Below are 19,337 nucleotides of genomic sequence, written 5' to 3' on the forward strand. Positions count from 1 at the left end.
GCATTGTAGCACTATGATGCCTTTTGATTTATTTACAAGAGGGGACTTTCCAGTCACTGACATTTTTTGCAAGGTAATTAAAGGTGTTGAGCAGAAAGACGTTTTCCTCTTTAGCTGGTCCCATGTCCCTCTCCCACAGTTTGATGAAATGACTCCTGTAGATGAGAAATCAAGGAGAGGCCTGGCAGCCCTATTTCTCTCCTTTAGAGCCTAATAGAATGACTATTGAGCTGTCAGCTTAGGGAGGAACCCAGGGGAACTGGTACTCTGTTCATAACTGATGGAGATACCCTGCTGGCCCATATCTGACTAGATATGTATAGGATTACACATGGGGTTGTTAAGCAGTATCTTAAGGTCCTTGGAAGATTAGCTTGAAAAGATAATATTCTTTAAAATTATTGCATGTCAGCTTTTTGAGTTACACACCATTCTTATTCTCCATTTCATACATTTTTATCTTTAATGAAAAGTTCAGGACAATATTTAGTCTATTCCCCATATTTAAAGTTCAGTAGTGGGCAAAACACAACCCCTCCACCCTGCGGAAACTGCTGTTCTTCATTTAAGTGTCACTGTTAGTAAAAAATGCAATTTGGACTCCAGTCAGTGTAAATATGAGAAATATTAAGGTTGAGGTGCTTTCAGTTCTTGTATCCCTCCCTTTAAAAAGTATACAGAATATATTTTCAAATTATCACAGAACTGTCCATAGTTTCCAGGTTTTTGTGTTTAAATGTTTTTGGGGTTTTTTATTGCTTAATTCTAGGAAAGAAGGAAAGGGTCACCTTGTCCACTGCTGGACATGAATAGGGTAGCAAAATGACTGCAGTGGAGTCAATTATTGGGTTTTTCAGACTGGGAAAACCTCAGCAAGAGAACAGCTCCTCTGGGGGCTCATGTAATCTTTTTAGACTCAGGGATGGAGATCTTGTAGCGCTTCAAATGTTGCTGGACTCTCATTCTTCTCTGGCCATCAGACATGCAGCTAGGGGGATGGGAATTGGAGTTGAACCACACGTTCCCCACTGCCGTCCTTGACTACAGAAGGCAACTGCACTGCCATCAGATGCAACCCATGAAACAAATCTGTCCCTATTTCAACCAGCACATAAATCACCATAGATGGAATTATATCTGCTTCCACATTTTAGGAATCTCGCTTCCCGTTTATTTCCATGTTACCTCTCCTTGTCAGTAACACCCCATCACCGCACTGGATAAATGTAATAGAAAAGCAGGTATAAATAATGGATGATACTCAACTAAGTTAAACTTGAAGTAGATTCATTGAAATCCATAGGCTTATGATTAACATTGGATATCGCCCAGTAATGTACTCAGTCACAGTATCACTTTGTCATGTCGCCACTTTGTTTCTGACAGACCACTTCCAGTTATCAATTAAGTAACTATTCTATCTCGCTGTTTAGTATTCAACCCCTTTCTCTGAAATACAAGATACTCATTTGTTGGAGGCAGGCAGGTGCGCTAGAGGTCTGCTGGTCTGATAGTACAATGATTTCTTGGCTTCTCTGCTGTTTCCGAGAGCTCAAGCAGCTAGGATCATATCTAATGCATCTCTTTGCTTCCTTCTGAGTATAATAATAATGCCGCTAGTGTTATTTACTGCAGTAATTGAAAATGATGTGCCCGAGACCTTAAATGAACCAGAAGCAGGAAATTGGAAAGTTAAGGCTTTGGCAGCAGTGCCAAGTTGGCTACTCTGAGCTTGTGTATTACGGTATTAAAACATTCACACCATCTGCAAGGCTATAACAATGACGCCTTCTAATGGAAGTGCAGGGGGCTTAGTCACAGATGCTAGTGCAACCTTAAAGGGACTCTGACCCTATCATTTGAGCCAAATGAGTCTGTAACAAGTTCAGATGGCGAGCTTGCCTCAGCTTCTCAACAGATTACGTTGAGGAGGTTTGATGTAGTTCAAAATAGGTGTTTTCTTGCCTGTTGTTGGAGAGGCCAATGTAAGGTTAAAATGATAGAAAGAAATAATGGAATACGATAACCCGTCAACAGTCAGCAAATGTGCATAAGAACCAAGGTAGGAAGAGAGGATGACATGAAGCTGAGTATTGTGGAGGACTGAGGGTACTAAGATCTTGGATATCCAAAAGTCATTTACAGATAATGCAGCTATATCCCAAGGGTCCTTTGTTGAAAGCTGCAGCAGATAGGAATGTAGGAAGTTTCCCAATGTGAAGAAGTTCGTTTTGTCATCAACACTGCTTTGTGAATAGTCACAGTAAGAAAACTGATGAATCAAACACATCGTGAAATGTGCCATTTCCCCATTTCTGGCTCAAAAAAGTGGTTGAGTTTTCTTCCAGTTTGTAGGGCACTTTTGTTCCTCCTCCTTCGAAGCAGAGGGAGTTAAACAATCCCGTGGGGGGGAAACAAGCCATTTTATAAGCTATTTGTCCTTCTCCTTCAGCCTCAGTAATCTAGTCTGGCTGTAATTATGACACTTAATAAAAATTGCTTTCCTTTTCTCTGCTCTAGCAGTCCTGGAGGAACATTGTATGTTAACTCTGGGAAGTGCTTTTAATTTAATGCTCGGAAGAGGTGCCAGCTCCACTCCCGCAGAGTCCTCCATTTGCAGACGGACACAGCCTAATGGAGAGGACGGCTCCAAGTATCTCACCTATTTAGATGTGATGGTGCAGAATGTAGATCCAGTACGTTTAGCATTGACTTCTCTAAGGCCTGTTCAGTCACAAAAGAAGCATCCCTTCACAGTCATCTGAGATAGTGAGCTTGGTCCAGAAAGCAACCTGAGAAAGTTAAGCAGATCTAGGTCTGGTCAGCGCCTGCATAAGAGACTCACAACTGCACCAGCTACAGCAGGGGTCAGCAAACTTTTTCAGCAGGGGGCCGGTCCACTGTCCCTCAGAACTTGTAGGGGGCCAGACTATTTTTTTGGGGGGGAATGAACGAATTCCTATGCCCCACAAATAACCCAGAGATGCATTTTAAATAAAAGGACACATTCTACTCATGTAAAAACATGCTGATTCCCAGACCGTCCGCAGGCCAGATTTAGAAGGCGATTGGGTCAGATCTGGCCCCCAGGCCTTAGGTTGCCTACCCATGAGCTACAGGTCTCTGCAGGTGTGCATGCACACTTCTTCAGATACACTGACTTCAGTGTATCTGAAGAAGTGTGCATGCACACGAAAGCTCATACCAAGAACTAACTTAGTTGGTCTTTAAGGTGCTATTGGAAGGAAAAAAATTTTTTTGTTTTGACTATGGCAGACCAACACGGCTACCTATCTGTAACCAGGTCTCTGCAGGAAATATGAGACAGAAATGCCATGGAGAATAAGGCTATGCTCTGTTTCCTCTCTTGGAGGCAGTATTCCTCTGACTGCCAGTTGCTGGGAATCACAAGCGGGCAGACAGAGGACAGTACCTTGTGTTCAAGTTCTCTAGTGTTAAGATCTGGGTGGCAGGGGCAGGATTCAAACTTGAAGTTGGGTATGGTGCTGAATCTGATTGGCTGCTGCTTTCCACCTCCATTCCAGGGCCACCCAGAAATCTCCCTCTGCAATCCCTGGAGCAGTTTTGTACTTGTAAAACTTTCATTTCCTAGCTGACAAGGCAATGAATGAATGGATGAAGACACAGAAGATTTTTGCGGCGCTTTTTGAAAATAAAAAGCAGCCAGCCAGCCTGTCTGTAGAACGATGGGGGGCAGCACCAAGAAGGGTTTCTAAACCAGGGTTCAATTTGCCAATGTGCACATCTATCATATCAGTTGTAAAGCTAAGAGGATCGGGGTCTTATGGCCGAGGGGCATGCGCTGAGCTCTCTATTAAATCTGTATTCTGTCTTTGTTCTTGCTCTCTTCAAAATGATGGGCTCAGGGGGTGCTACTACATTTTGAGACAAATACTAAAGCTCACCATTTGAGACAATGGCAGCACTGGTCCCTAGCCCTGCTGCTTTTGAGTGCCATTTCTCTATACCTGTTTGCGCAGTCGTTCACTTCCCATGCGATGAGGAGACAACATTGTTTTCCCCCTCCTTGCAGGGAAGACATTCTGAGAAATTCTCACATGCGTCATCGTTGCAGTGAGACATTATTGCATTCACAGCCCATCCTGCTAATAATCAGTCACTGCTGCTCCAGATCAGCTTAGGGTGGGCAGCTTGTGTGGCGTCAGGCAAAAGGAAAAAGTAACCAATTCTTCAAAAGAAGATGACATAGAAATCCCTGCAATAAGCAGGGATGTGATAACCTGACCTCGGAGGGAGATCCCTCTCGATATGTACTGAATGCAGGCTGGCTTCAACCCAGAGTGTTGGCAGCTCCTACCAAAAAGCGCCTATGTGCTTTAATGCATCTCTTACAATAGCTTGGGGTGTTTGGATAAAATAAATAGAAACTGTTTGAATCCTGCCAAATTTTTGATCCCATCGATAATCACCATGGGAATTCTTGCCAAAGCTGTTTGCTCATTGCACAGAACATTGTTGGCTCCTATTAAGGCAGAATTACCTGTTCTTTTTCCATTACATGCTTCCTTCTTTAGGAGGGAACACCCACACCTTGGCTTGGAGCATTCTCCTTTTGCATCCGGTCCCACCAGCTTTATACCCGCAAATGTGGGAAATGCTATTTTAACCTGCTCTTCCTCATACGGCAGAACCCCGAAACGATTGCAAAGCAATTTCATGGGCACACTGGAGGCAAAAGTGGACAGTAGTAAATATAGGGTGGTAGTCCACTAAGCTTTACTCCGAGAAGACCTATGGAAATTAATGGACCTAACTTAGTGATGCTTATTGATTTCAGTAGGTCTATACTGAGTAAAGCTTAGTTTGAATACCACTCATAGAGTGGGTGGCAAGTCTTGCAAATTTCTTCAGTCTTAAAAATATGCTTGTGGGTGTGTGGAATTCAAATATGCAAATCTTCTTTGTGATTGGACAACATTTGGCTTGGTAAATCTACGTTTGATGGAGAAGCACATAAACTGCTTTCGGGAAACCAAAGAATTTTAATTTTACGTTCAGAAAATGTCAGGCAATGCTAAATAATAAAAATAAATACTATGTAATGTAACCCGGCAATCGTTTTAACGATTCCTATGCAATTTTATGCACATTTTACTTACCAAGCAAAACTAAATTCTACAAATTTAACCAAAATATATTTTGAATTCCCAAGTCATGTAACAACTTTTTAGCACCCCTCATTTTGGGAATTGGAAAATTGGAAAATCCAGCATTCCCTATGACCCTTATATGTTTTTTATCTTCAGTAAACCCTATGAAAAGGCTAGGTTGTGAGACAGAGAACTTTATTCAGTGCTACACTACTACACGTCCTAATCTGCAAAGGGCTTTTCCATTATTATTTTTTTGTTCACAGCAGTCCTGCGCATTAGCTGAATATTTTTTCCCATTTCAAAGTTGGGGAAAACCGAGGCATATATTGGTTTGCTCAAAGCCACCCCTAGAGTCCATGACCAAAAAAGGGACTTGAATTCAATGTGAAATGCTGTTTATTGGACCACACCAGCAAGAAAAGCATCCAAAATATTGACTCAAGCTTCAGATACAGCTGCATTGGTGCTGAAACCAGTCTACAACTTGCCCATTTGCATGACATATTCTCTAAATACACCAATGGCTCTCTTATCTTATTTAGGAGATCTGCCAGGATAGCTCAGCTGGTTAGAGTGTGGTGCTGGTAATGCCAAGGTTTGATCCCCATCTTCCAGCATTGCAGGGGGTTGGACCAGATGATTCTCAGGGTCCCTTCCAGCTCCTCGATTCTAGGATTCTTTGTTGGAATTATTCAAGGCTCACTTCTTGGCCTGTTCTGTTATGCAGGAATAAACAACAGGAACCATCTAATGTCTTCTATTCCATACTAAAAGTCACTGATACTGGTCAGCCACCTGGCAACCACCCACCTGGTGGTGGTAGTTTCTGACCTGCTATTTGAAAATATGGATTGGGCCACAATAGGCATGAGACAAAGGAAGCGTGAACTCACTGTAGGATAGCCTTCAGTGCTGCACTTTTGTTGCACTTGCCTACAACAGCCACCCCCAACCACGATGCTCTCCAGATGTTTTGGTCTATAGCTTCCATCAGCTCCGGTGTAGTCTGGTGTAGTGGCTAGTGTGTTGGACTGTGAGACCAGGGGTCGGATCCCCACTCAGCCACAAAGCTCACTGGGTGACCTTTGGCCAGTTACTTTCTCCCAGCTTAATGTACTCCATATGGTGGATGTGAGTAGAAAATAGGGAGGGGTTGGACTGCGTCCTCATGAGTCAATCAAACAATAACGTCTGGAGGGCAGCAGGTTGAAGAACTGGCAGCACAGAAGTTTGCTTAGACCTTGTGATTGCTTAGAAGTCCACTTCAAAGCAACGTCTCGAGGTAATTCATTGGTAAAGTCAAAAGAGGAGCCACAGGTTATGTTTAAATGACAGTGCAAGCAGATGAACCTGAGATCAAAGTAGCCTAGTTGTGGTTGAAATCCACAGGATTTTCATGTTTGCATAAAGCCTCACAGCAATTCACAAATAAGTAACCTTCCTGGGTGTGGAACTCAGGTTTAACTTGCCCTTTCCCCCTGCCTGAATGTGACCCACATAGCTGTGTAGTCCTAATGCTTTCATACTTGGCTGAAGTTGGTCCATCTGAAGGTTTTGGGTGCAATCAAACTATCTGGTTATATCATCATGATTCCCTATGCTCAGCTCTGTCCCTCGGTGCTATAATGTTTTATGGGTCCACTGAGTTGCAGTCGACATGAATAAGCAGCAGCGAAAAACGTTGCGTTTTAGATGTTTGCATCAGGTGCCATGCTTTGGCCATCTGGAACTCGGGTGTGTGTTGTCATCTTCCCCTGAGCCTGTCTGCCTCTACAGCCTGATGATCTAAACCCAGCTTCTGCACAGTTCATTGAGTAATGCTGGCTTCCATGCTCTTGAGTCTCTTTTGTTCCCTGCCCCCCCCCTTGCCTGAGATTTTCATACACCAGGAGGAGAGTGTTTTTTCTCTCCCCCCCCCCCCCGGTTTCCTCCCTTCTCTGCATTATGCTGTAGGGCAGCAGCAACTGATCTACCGCAGTGCTTTTGTTCTCTCTGCTAATTTCCCTGTGTTAGCTGTCTGCAGTAGAAGGTACCTGGGATTTTGGCTGAGTCGCCTTTTCTGCCTCCCCTTGAAGTAGGGCCAAACAGCTCCCCTCTGGATGACATCCTCCCCGCCCATGTTTCTATCTAATCTAACGCATCCTTTCTCTTCCCTCCCTCTTGAAGTTGGAAGGAACTGCGAGGGCCATCTTGTCCAACCCCCTGCGATGCAGGAATCTTTTGCCCATTGTGGGGCTCGAACCCCCGATCCAGAGATTAAGAGTCTCATGCTCTACTGACTGAGCTATCCCAGCAGTTAGGCCTATGATCAGATTGACACTAGATGCAGAGCATCACCATCATGTCTGGTGGCTGCTGAATTCTTTACCTTCCAAGAGGGTTTATTACCACACACACAATATAATACCGTCTGAAGCTGCTGTTTGGATCTGGAGGAAACAGGCTTCCCTCCTGGTGCAAGTAGCTTTTGAGATGAAATTTTCCTTGGAATCAAGGGTGGTGGTGATGGGAAGGACTTAACTCTCCTTTGCCAAGTTGGTCTGTGTTATGTACTGAAGTTCTCACCCTGGACCAGCAGGGGGGATACTGTAGATAGTTTCCATTCAGCTCCACATATGCAAATAAGGAATTGAAAGTGACGTTCAGTGATTGGATAGTTACAGAAAGTTGTTACTGTTGCGTTGTAGTTGAGCTCTATATAAGCAGGTTGGCTGAACCCTTCATTTCAGTTCTGTTCCGGCTTGTGAATAAACAAGAGCTGTCTGAAGAATCGCTGTGTCGTCTGATATGTTCACCCACAACTCAACAGTCTGAGCCCCGTATGAATGAATGGGGGAACTTTTCATCACTTCTGCAGGTCTATAAGGCCCAGTAGAAGAACCAACTCTCTCTGGTCCCTTGAAACTGATCCGTATTTCTCACTCCCCTTCTGAGCCATGCACCTGCACTGCTCCACATGCTGCCTTTGAAGAATCTTCTGCAAGTGTAGTCTTCCCCTTCCCACTTCAACGAAGGCTCTGCACCGTCCAACTAAGAATAGGGTTGATTAGAGGCTCTTGCAGAAAGCTGGACTCCAGTAACAGACAGTGCTTGTGAAATTAGAAAGGCCAGACATCAGAATGAAAAAGGTGCTCAGGAAGAATAGGCTGAAGATTTTTTCCTCCTCCTTTTTCCTTCAAGCTTTTAATAGTCTCCAGGCTGGGGTGGTGTTTTTCCCTCCTTACCAACTACAAAAGGAAGAGAGTTCCTGTATCTATGAGCCAAAAATGAAAAGGGAGAGTCAGATTCTGCCCGGTGGAGTGGAGCAGCATTTGAATTTAACAGAGCTAAGCAGGCAGCTCCTTTAAAGAGCTATATTTCTCTGCCAACGCAGGCTGTGCTCCTGTATTGATTTGATGGATTCACGTATTTATATACTGCTTTTCAATTACCTAATTTGCAAAGCTGTTCCTAACCTAAAAAACAAAGTGCAATCCATTAGAAACAAAAAGCCAAAGTAATCAAAAGCTATTTGGCTATCAGCAGCAATATCCGTTTTCAATACCTCTTTGTAAACAGGGCTTTTGCTTCAAGCGGAACGGGAAAAGCTTTTTAACTGTCTCTGAAAAGAGGCAAATGGAAGAGCCAAATAAGCTTTTGATGCAGGGGAGCCACTTACGCAGGAGGAAAGGAGGAAAACCCTGACCCCAAACGCAGATGGGGAAGTGCCTAGAATTTACAGGTGCAAATTTATAGGCATAGATGAAAATGAATAAATAATTGCTGAAGTTTAAATAGAAGCATAATATATATCTCAAGATAGTGGGGAAGACTGTGAGCAGGTTGCCTGTGTGCCTGTTGGCAACACAAGTCTCTGTTGATGGCCAGGTTCAAGGCCCATGTCCTCCCTTCTTATGGTTCTATATATTTTTAACCAGACGGACTGGGCAACCAGCCCTTCAAACAGGACTCCTTAAAAAAAGAGGATTGTAAAGTAAGACATTTCCATACCCTCCAACATTTCTCCAGTGAAAATAGGGACATCCTAAGGAAAAGCGGGACATTCTGGGATCAAATCAGAAACTGGGACAGCTTCTCTAAATCAGAGATGACCCTGGAAAATAAGGATACTTGGAGGGTCTGCATTCCTGGAGGAGAGCATTCCACAGTATGGGGGCAACAGCTGAAAAGGCCCTGTTCCTAGGGAGAAACTATACATCAGGCATAGGCAAACTCTGCCCTCCAGATGTTTTGGGACTACAACTCCCATCATCCCTAGCTAACAGGACCAGTGGTCAGAGATGATGGGAGTTGTAGTCCCAAAACATCTGGAGGGCTGAGTTTGCCTATGCCTACGATATATTAAAAGTGTGACTGCATTTATTGTATCTGTTGGTTTGGTCTCTTTTCTGTGGCTTTTTTTTTAAAAATAACAATAAGATTGGTCCCATGGATGAGCTTAGCTCTTTCCCCCTAGTCCAGCCTTTCTCAACCTGTGGGTCCCCAGATGTTGTTGAACTACAATTCCCATCACCCCTAGCTAGCAAGGCCAGAGCTCAGGGATGATAGGAGTTGTAGTCCAACAACATCTGGGGACCCACAGGTTGAGAACCGCTACCCTAGTCCCAATGCACATCTCCCATAGGCTGCTGGAGAAGCACAGCTATTGGCTCTTCTGCTCCCAATTCCACCCCTACACAACGGCAATGGGTAATTGGATCCCTAGTGGGTGTTAATCTTGCATCCCCCAAAACTGGTACAGGGTCCCAGATCTCAAACCATTGGACTGGGGTGGGCATATGGGAGAAAATGCACCATGAGAAACTCCAGACCCAGACTGCCCAGGGACTTGAATTGCGTCTGGAAACCTACTAGCAGCCCATGAACTTGCCGTAAGATTGGTGTAATATATTCCCACTGACTTGTGCCAGACAGCAGCATTTTTGTACTAATTGAAGTTTCTGGACAGTCATTAAAGGCAGCCCCATGGAGAGCGTGTTACAATAGTCTAATCTGGAAGCCACCAAGGCATGAATGACAGTGATTAAGTCTCTCTCTTTCGGTACTTGGCTCAGGCAGCAAGTCCGCAGAAGCTGGGAGGGAAGTTTCCCGAAGCTACAGCTGCTAGGTGAGGCAAGCAGGGCCCAAGAGTTTCCTGGCTCCAAGCTGCAATCCCACCCATAATCCTATGCCTTTTGGAGACCTGCTAGGGGACCCTACCCCCTATCTCCACTATAACGGCTGGTATCACAACCAAGTGCTGTCTGTGTGCATAGACTGGAGCAGAAAAAGATCCGTCACTGACTGTGCCCAACAGTAGTGCCTTTAATCCCTGTGCATGTCTCATGTTGGCAGTGCAGGAGATAAAGCCATATTTATATATATTTTTAAAGAGAGAACTTATCTTTTGCTAGTTTCCCAGTGGCGTTTATCAGATCTCCTAGCTGGATGAGATTGTGGGTTCTTTGTCATGTAATGGTACATTTTTGCACTGCTTTGAGTATGATAAAAACATGCCTTGCCTGATTTATAGTAACTTTCGCTGCCTTACAGCATGGGGAATGCCCTGGCACTGAGCAAAATGTTCCCTTCGCATCCCAAGTTGGTTGCAGATGAGCTCGCTCCCATTTGGGTATTGGTTCAAAGACATGGGGTGTTAAGAAGAGTAGATCACTACTGCTGGCCGCACCTATTTGGGATGACTCTGGGGCAACTGGGTTATCCCTGGCCATGGTCTCTGGTTTTGCCCCACCTTATTTATTTATTCATTTATAACCACATCTGGAATTGCAGAAATTTTGCATGTGCTCTTGCTTTTCTCTGCATGACAGTATCCCCCCACCCATTTTCTTTTTCAGGTATGAACATAAGATCAAATGATATGTTATGCTATCCTCATCTTTAGACCCCGAGTAGCTGCTTTTAAAAAATAAGTAAAGAGTAGGTGCAACCCCGACATGGAGCGATTGGGGCTTTACCCATGCCTTTGCCATGGAACCAGTCCAAAGGACATATTGTAACGTTCTGGTGATGAATAGTATGGAGTTATCATGGATGCAGAAGAACAGTGCAAGGAATCAGCTGAGGAACCCCTGAGAGATCACTAGATGGGCAGCAACCAACAGATGCAGAACTGATTACAGTGGTACCTCGGGTTAAGTACTTAATTCGTTCCAGAGGTCGGTTCTTAACCTGAAACTGTTCTTAACCTGAAGCGCCACTTTAGCTAATGGGGCCTCCTGCTGCCGCCACACCGCCGGAGCACGATTTCTGTTCTCATCCTGAAGCAAAGTTCTTAAACAGAGGTACTATTTCTGGGTTAGCGGAGTCTGTAACCTGAAGCATATGTAACCTGAAGTGTATGTAACCTGAAGTGTATGTAACCCGAGGTACTGTACCACTGTATTGAGAAATCAGGTCAGCCATGGCTCCATCTATTTTTAAAATAACTCCTCCACTGCACTAAGTTTCCTTACAATCAAGCGACATATAAATTTTAAAATAATAAAGAAATAAAAGCTGAACCGGCTCTAAACTTTATGGGTGAACAATCTGTATAAGTCAGCTCCATATGTTCATATCCTGCACACTGTGCTTGTTTCTAGCAAGGGTAGAAGGAGGGAGAATTTGGACTTTCAACCTGTGAAGGCCTTGGGTGGGTGGGAAATAAGTTGTTTCACTTCTGGAGCTGTGTTTATTGCCTGAGAACTAATCCCTAAAATACCCATAATGTGTGTAATTTATTCTGATAGAGGAATTTAAGTAAAACGGATGGGAGTCCTTTTTTGTTGTCGATTCAGAATATGCAACTGCCCCATCCGAAACTGTGTGTGCTTCTCTTCTGCTTTTAGCTCTCCCACACCCCTTGCGTAGCCTAGATTCCGTTCTCTCCCTTGTGTGCTGCTGCCAGAGTCCATCCGTTTGTTTTATTTTTAGTGTTTCTCCCCGGGCAGATTTCCTTCTGTTCTCCCAGGCTGTTCTTAGCTCCTTCTTCTGCCGTATGAAGTCCCCTTTTTCAGAAGCCTGTTTCCCTGCAGCAAGTCATTCCTTTGGGAATGTCAATTTTCCCCTTTTTGTGTGGCGCTCCCCCCTTCCTCCCGCCCCCTTCAGCAGCTTTTTCATTTCACTCTCTTACCATCCAACCCCGACTCTTGCCATTTAATTTCAAAGACAATCAAAGAGAACGTGTTCCATTTAATTTCATAGCAACATATGGTTTTCGGCTTGACGTTTCATCCTGCAGATGCAGCGATTATTTTAAGCCTCTGATCTCGCGAGGTGCTGAGTGCTGCAGACTCCCATTGAAGTTGCGCTTTCCAGGGACCCTCACGCAGAGCCTCACAAGAGCCGGACCTTGAAGTTGGAGATATGATGACTAGGAAACAATCGCATTTCCTTTCTCTCCTCCCTCTGTACCCCTGCCGCTTCTCACCAGGCAAACTCTCACAGCTTTTCTAAATGTATTCTTTTCTAGCCGGAAACATTTCTGTGCTCTCATTTGACAAGTTACCCACGGAGTTTTGGTGGCACGTGATTAAAATAACAGAATTTCTGCTTAGCATGATGTTCTCTCAGTCAGTTATCAGATGTGGGTATTTATCTGCCATCTCTTTAGTGGCGCAGCTTTTCAGTTTTTTCCTATGTTATTTCACCTGAATTTAAGTTGCCTGCCGTTTCACCGAACAAGGACGAAATCTGCATAACCAAACTACAGTTCCCTCCTACATTATCCAAGAAAGAGGCTGCACAGCTGGGATCAAATCGGCTGATTTTGCAGAAAGGCACATCAGCTCACAGGGCTGTCATAAGCATATGTGGCACTGGGGTGCAAAGATCCGCCTGGCGCCCCTCCCAGTTGCCCATAGTTGTCAGCCCTATTTTGGGGGGAGAACCCCAAAGTTGTTGACCTTTTTTTAGGGTGGCTGGTTCTGGACATTTTCAGAGCAATTACAGCAGTTTCAACTCAGCTTTGGCACACTTAAAATATTACATTTGTTTTCACCCTTCGTATGGTCCCTTCCTATTCTTTCTTTCCAGGATGCTCCGCATGCCACTAATTGCCCACCGGGAGCTAGAAATACTGTTCTATATATGGATATTCTTTGCAAAACATCCTATGATTACCATTCATTTATTTCTAGGAGTTTGTGGCTTGGCACACACATTTAAACATTACTTTCCCTCTGTGTAGCACACCATAAGCAAAAACTTTCCAGCGTCTTGCACATCTGAACTAACTCTTTAAACAAGAGCATTAAGGAACTTGGGAGACCTGGCCTATATAATGAGGAAAGTTTGTACCCAGTGTTGTCCCATGTGCTGCTCTATAATTGTATTCCTATTTAGCCTTTTCACTAGGGGCCAATGCACATAGTATTTAGGTAGTGAAGTGAAGTCCCACAGAGGACATCCATCCATATACATGTCACCATCCCACAGTCTTTCAATACCCTTTTAAGGCTGTCTTGTGCCTCACATTTAGGGCGCTTCCAGACTGTCACAGTTTTGCAGGTGGGATTCAATGACATACAGTCAAACCTCAGCTCCCAAACAGCTCCGTTTTCGAACGATTCGGCTCCCGAATGCCAAAAACCCGGAAGTAAATGCTCCAGTTTTTCGAATGTTTTTTGGAAGCCGAACGTCCACTATGGCTTCCGCTCGAATGCAGGAAGCTCTTGCAACCAATCGGAAGCCGCGCCTCGGTCGTTGAACATTTTGGAAGCCGAGGTTTGACTGTACCAGCAAATTTAGATGGCGCAATTGAAGATGATTTGGAATTCTTGTGCAACAAAGTCCCTTCCTCCCCCAATGGACTTTTTTTCATTAAGGAAACCGATAGGAAATGCACAGGAGTGTGTGCAGTAACGCTTGATGCCACTTCACTGCAAACAAATGGGAATAAATGCTCAATAAATAGCTAATGTTTAACTTTTTTTGGTTAAAAATAATAATCTGATTTTGCTTTCTAGAGGGTTTACATATGCAGTTTAATTGACTGAATTTTTGACAGTGCTAGACCCTTGGGGATGAGATAGCTTGGCCAATGGTGATGCCATTGTGTGTGTATCTCAAGATGGAACATGGGAGGAGGTAGCAAGCATTCAAGGGAGGCTCTGTTATGTGCAAAGTAAGCTGCATACACTTATGCTTTTAAAGCACATTCAGAGCACATTCCCCTCCCTCAAAGAATTCTGGGCAATGTAGTTTAAAGGTTGCCAGGAATTGTGAGGAGTAAACTATGGTGCCCAAAATTCTTTGAGTGGGGAAATGTGCTTCGGATGTGCTTTAAGTCATTCTCAAAATCAAAGTTTATTTTTTCCAGCAGTGATTTCTGTTGGTGGAAAGACTGCTACTATGTAAGAGCCAAATAAATAAACCAAAGAATTATTGGGTTGGGTTTTTTTGTGAGGAGCAGTTAATTAAAATACAGGTAAGCAAGCACTCCTTAGCCAGGGTTTGTCTCAGGATGGTTGAAGGCGTCTATAATAATTGCTTTCTCCTTATCTAGCAAATGGGATCTTTACAATCCCATTCCTTTCCTGTCTTCTTCTTTCTGCTTATAGTCCTTCTTTCAAGGCAGCCCAGTCTGAAATGCAACCCAGTAAAACCAAAGGATCTGCACTTTTACAGCAGATTTGGCCTCATTGCCGTAGCATTTAATTTTAAGGCTTAAATCCAAGTGTTTCAATTTAATTTCACTGTCGGCAAGGTTGCCTCTGAATAGCTTTCTGCTTCTTCTGGTTTCTTCTAATCTGCTGAAAGCAAAAGCAGGCCAACCATTTCAGCCTGAATTTTGCCTTTCTCTGACTTAAAACTGCTCTGAACAGTCTTTCACTCGCCTCTTGATTTCTGTTCAAAATGCTGCTGCTGCATATCTGATTTTCCCCAACCTGCTGAGACGCCTCTCTGCTCTCTTCACTAACCCCCAACCTTTTATCAATTTTTTCCTCTCCTCGTCAAACCCACATTTCTTTTACTTAGAACATGCACCCTCTTTCCTCTGCATTTTTTTCCACCATGAAACTCTCCTTTCTCTCACTCCTATTAGTTTTCCTCCCAGACTAATCTAATTCCAGACTAGCATCTTTAATAAAGGGGGGGGGGAGACAGCATCCCGTCTTCTCTTTACTTGTTATGCAAAAAGAGTGTACCTGAATCGTACAACTTGTTCCTCTGCCTAACAGCATGACCTTGGGTCAGTCACGATCACACAGCTTAATCTGCCTCGCAGTGCTGCTGTTGCGGCAATAAAACAGGGGTGGGAAGGTGTACGCTCACCTGAGCTGCTTGGGGTGGAAGGTGGGCTAAAAATGCAATGAATAAATGGTTGCAATGTCTACTGCTTTCAGTGGGATCTGGTTACAGACAACCTCTGCAACTCTGCTGCATAAGATTAAGGTAGCACCAGATTTAGGGTGGGGTGGGCGGTTTTCCAGCATAGGACACTGATCTGAGGGGGTGCATCATCATCATCATCATCATCATCATCATCATCATCATCAAACCTACCATATATTTATGTGGGCACCTACTGAGAAGATCCAAAGAAGAAGCATCTGTAACAAAATGAATTATTGTAAAAAGAATACATGGCTGCATGGGCGTAGCCAGGATTTTTGTTGGGGGGGGGCAGAAGCTCAGATTGCTATGTATTTTTATTGATTTAGGTGGGGTGCAGCTGCCCCTCCCTGCTCCCCTCCCTGGCTATGCTCATGTATGGCTGTATGGAAACATGAAGCATTAAATGTAGCTCATGAATGAGGTTTATTTATTATTATTTTATTATTTTAAATCAGGTTTCTAATTCTCTTACAGTAAAGAAGCTGAGTATGTGTTTCTGGAGGGTAAATGCTCAGAAATGAGAAGGATTCCAGCAGGCAAAGAGTGCTGGCACTTTACTCATCGCTGGTCTCATTCCTTTCCTGTTCCTCTGTCATTCATCACAACAACCTATCTTCCTCTGCAAAGTTAATTGTTCCAAACCTCCTTCCTCTGTCTGTTACAAAAATAAATATGAAAAATTGTACCAGTTCCCGAATTCTGATTCAGTCAGTCGTATGACTTCACACTTGGGTATCCAAAGTGTGAGATGATCTACTTAAAGATAAACGAACAAGCCCAAGCTCATTAAAAAAAATAAAAATAGAAACAATTTTATTAATGTTATATTATTACAATTTGTAGTTAGGGTCCAAGCTTATTTCTAACATCCTGTGATATAAATCCAGATCTGGTATATATATTGAATGTCGAGAAGGCACCAATCCAAAGTGCCTCCTTGCTTTGGCCTGGGGATCAGTGTAAGAATTCGTGACCTTTTCTTTTTTGCAAAAGTTTTGAATAGGGTTTCTTTCAGACATCGTGTATTCTGTGGAAGCTGATCACAAGGGTGGGATATGGTACCAAGCACAGTTTAACAAGCAAATTTTAAAAATTCCTTAAGGCCATAAAGAAATATTGGAATGAGTGAAAAATATAGGATGACATCTCAAGAGGTCAGGGTGGGACTGATGCAGCGAGCAGGTTTTCATGGCACAGAATTAGGATTGCCTTGATGCAGAAATACAATTTCTTTTTGTGACACAAGCTACACTCAGCTGAAGTTATCGGCTCCCCTTTTACCATTGATCTTTCTGGTGCATTGAATGGAACAAAGCAAAGTTCAAAACTCTGCTCAGTCCTGAAGCTCAGTGGGTGACCTTGGGTCAGTCACGCTCTCTCAGATGACCTACCTCACAGGTTTGTTGTGAGGGTAAAACAGGGAAAGGGTAGAACTGCATATACCATGAACTCCTTGAAGGAAACGTGGGGTATAAAGGTAATAATAAATCAATAAACAAAGTAAGTTGCTCTGGGAATGTCCTCTTCAGTTTGTCTTATTTCATGCCTTCTCATATCTACTTTCCTGTGTGTTTGTTTAACACGGGAGACCCACTGGGACAACGGAAGCCTAAAACAAGAGGCAAATGGATATATCTATCACACTGTGGGGGGTATAAATAAATTATTATTATTATTATTATTATTATTATTATTATTATTATTATTATTGCAGTCATAATCTGGCTTGCTGCTCTCTTTTATCAAACATTGTGCTTATGCGATAAGAGAGAGGTTAAAAAGATAAAACAACTACTGACCACTTTCCCTTTCTTTTGCAGCTTTGAGCAAAAACACTGTGGAGGTTTCAGTAAAAATACTTCAGGGGTGAAGGTGGGAAGACAACTTACGAAACAATGTAGTTGGTTTGAAAACGTTAGAAAGATTTAATAAAAACTATGTGTAGAAAGAAAAGGAAAGGAAATGTGTTCCTTTTTCTAGTGAGCTATGGCTGGGGAAAAACAATCCACCATCTGGAGCTCAGTACTGCAAACGAGAGGGAGAAAAAGCTACGGAGGAATCTAAGCGAGAGGGTTCTTCCTGAAATACCTTTGTGCACAGAAATCAATTGAAGAACAAGAGTATGACGATACCCTTGTTAAAACAAGCACTGAGGGAGCTGGATGTGGTGCTCCTATTGCAAGTGATATAAACTCTAAGGCAGAAGTTTCACAAATGGGAGATATTTATAGAAAACACTCAGAGGGAAAAGAGTATGTCAAGAAAAGGGAGAGTGCTGCGAAGTCTGCATAAGAAGATGGTATTGTGCCTGACTTGAATTATAGTGAACCTGCTAAGTTTTGAGAGATGCTACTGAGATTGCAAAGGAGCTAAAAATACTACCAAACTTTGAGACAGAACAAGTTAGAAAAAGGAGAAAGAAATGGAAGTTTGAGGGTGAGGCCTAAGAAGATGCACCACAAGATCCAAAACAGAAATTCAAAGTAGGTTTCTGCTATACTGTCTTAGACATGGCCATAACAATCTGTTGCAGAGAGAGTCCAATGTTATTCCCTATTTGGTTTCGTGTATGTTATATAAAGTATCAACAAAAAAATCTATTGAAAATGTTACTTAAGGTAGAAATGGAAACAAGAACAAATACCAAAGTTGGAGGAATAGAGAACGAAACTGATGGAATATGCAGAACTTGATAAACTGACTGGGAAGATTAGATATCAACGAGATCAAAAATTCATCGAGGACTGGAGAAAATTAGCAGAATACTGGGAATGTATAAGTGATAACGGAATAACGTTAGTGGCATTTAAAGAAGCTCTGTAACAGAATAAGAAATATTGTAAAAAAGCAAAATATAAGAGGGGGGTAGGTATAAAGGCAATACTAAAATTTGGAAATGTGTATTTAAAAAAATTAGAATTTGAATGATTGGCAGAGAAGCCGAAGGAAGTCAAAAAACCGAAAAGTTTAATGCAAATTGTTAATGTGGTATAAATGTATGGAAAACTAATAAAATATAATTTTAAAAAAGAAAAGAAAATGTTACTTAAGGTCTGCAAGAATTTGGAAAAGTCACTGATGCACAATGGAAACAATGATATTGATGCGGAAGGTCTGTGCTGTGAACTTCTATCTACAACTCAAAGATTTCCACAGTCCATGTGGCCACAATGAGTACTTCTCTTCATACTACAACAAAAACACCTGTATAATGTGCCTAATGTTTCTGTTGCTTAAAGGATCCTGCTTATACTTCCAGTGTCAGTGGCAAGTAGTGAACATTTTCTTAAAGCCCAAGCTTATTAAAAAGTTACATAACTCAACAATATTGCAAAAGAGGCTACTTGGCTTAGCAACTGTATTAACTGAATATGCCCAAGCCATAGCACTTGACCTGAAGGCATTGGGGACAAAATCTGCAAAGGAGAAGGCACACAAAGGGAGGTTTCGATGTGCCTGAAACTGAAACTTTTAAGAGACTTAAATGTTGTGAACTCACAGGTCACAAAATCATTCATAATGATTTGCCTGCTAAAACATTTTCTTTTGCATTTGAGAAAGATAACCAAAGACTGCTGTATTTTTTATTCTTGAAATTTAAAATAAATGTGGCAGTTTTGATTGGATGGGGGCTGATGTAAGTAGTTAGCCTTGCCTATGGCACAGAACAGCATGGTACTGGTAACCCTTCAACTGGTGCCAAGCAGCAAATCCAACCATTCCATGGTTCCCGCTGCCTTAGCTCTTCTGTTTAAAACCTAGCAACAGAAATAACTGTGTGCAGGTCTAACATCTGCATCAGTCAGGATGAAGTGGTAAGAACGGACAGTACCAGTTCAGACTAGTATGGTCAGGTGAAAAACAGGACAGGTTTTAATAGCT

General features: G+C 42.8%; 1 long non-coding RNA gene across 1 annotated transcript in view; it reads left to right on the forward strand.

Annotated features, from left to right (window-relative positions):
* The window catches only part of LOC310743629, a 232,848-nt gene extending 216,591 nt beyond the window's left edge, over positions 1–16,257 (forward strand). The window contains exon 2 of the long non-coding RNA XR_014539125.1: positions 13,727–16,257. This is a non-coding gene — a long non-coding RNA (uncharacterized lncRNA). The remainder of the gene's footprint in view (positions 1–13,726) is intronic.
* The last annotated feature ends 3,080 nt before the right edge of the window (positions 16,258–19,337 follow it).

Source organism: Podarcis filfolensis (assembly GCF_964270895.1).
Source record: "Podarcis filfolensis genome assembly, chromosome: 10".
NCBI classification, from domain to species: Eukaryota; Metazoa; Chordata; class Lepidosauria; order Squamata; family Lacertidae; genus Podarcis; species Podarcis filfolensis.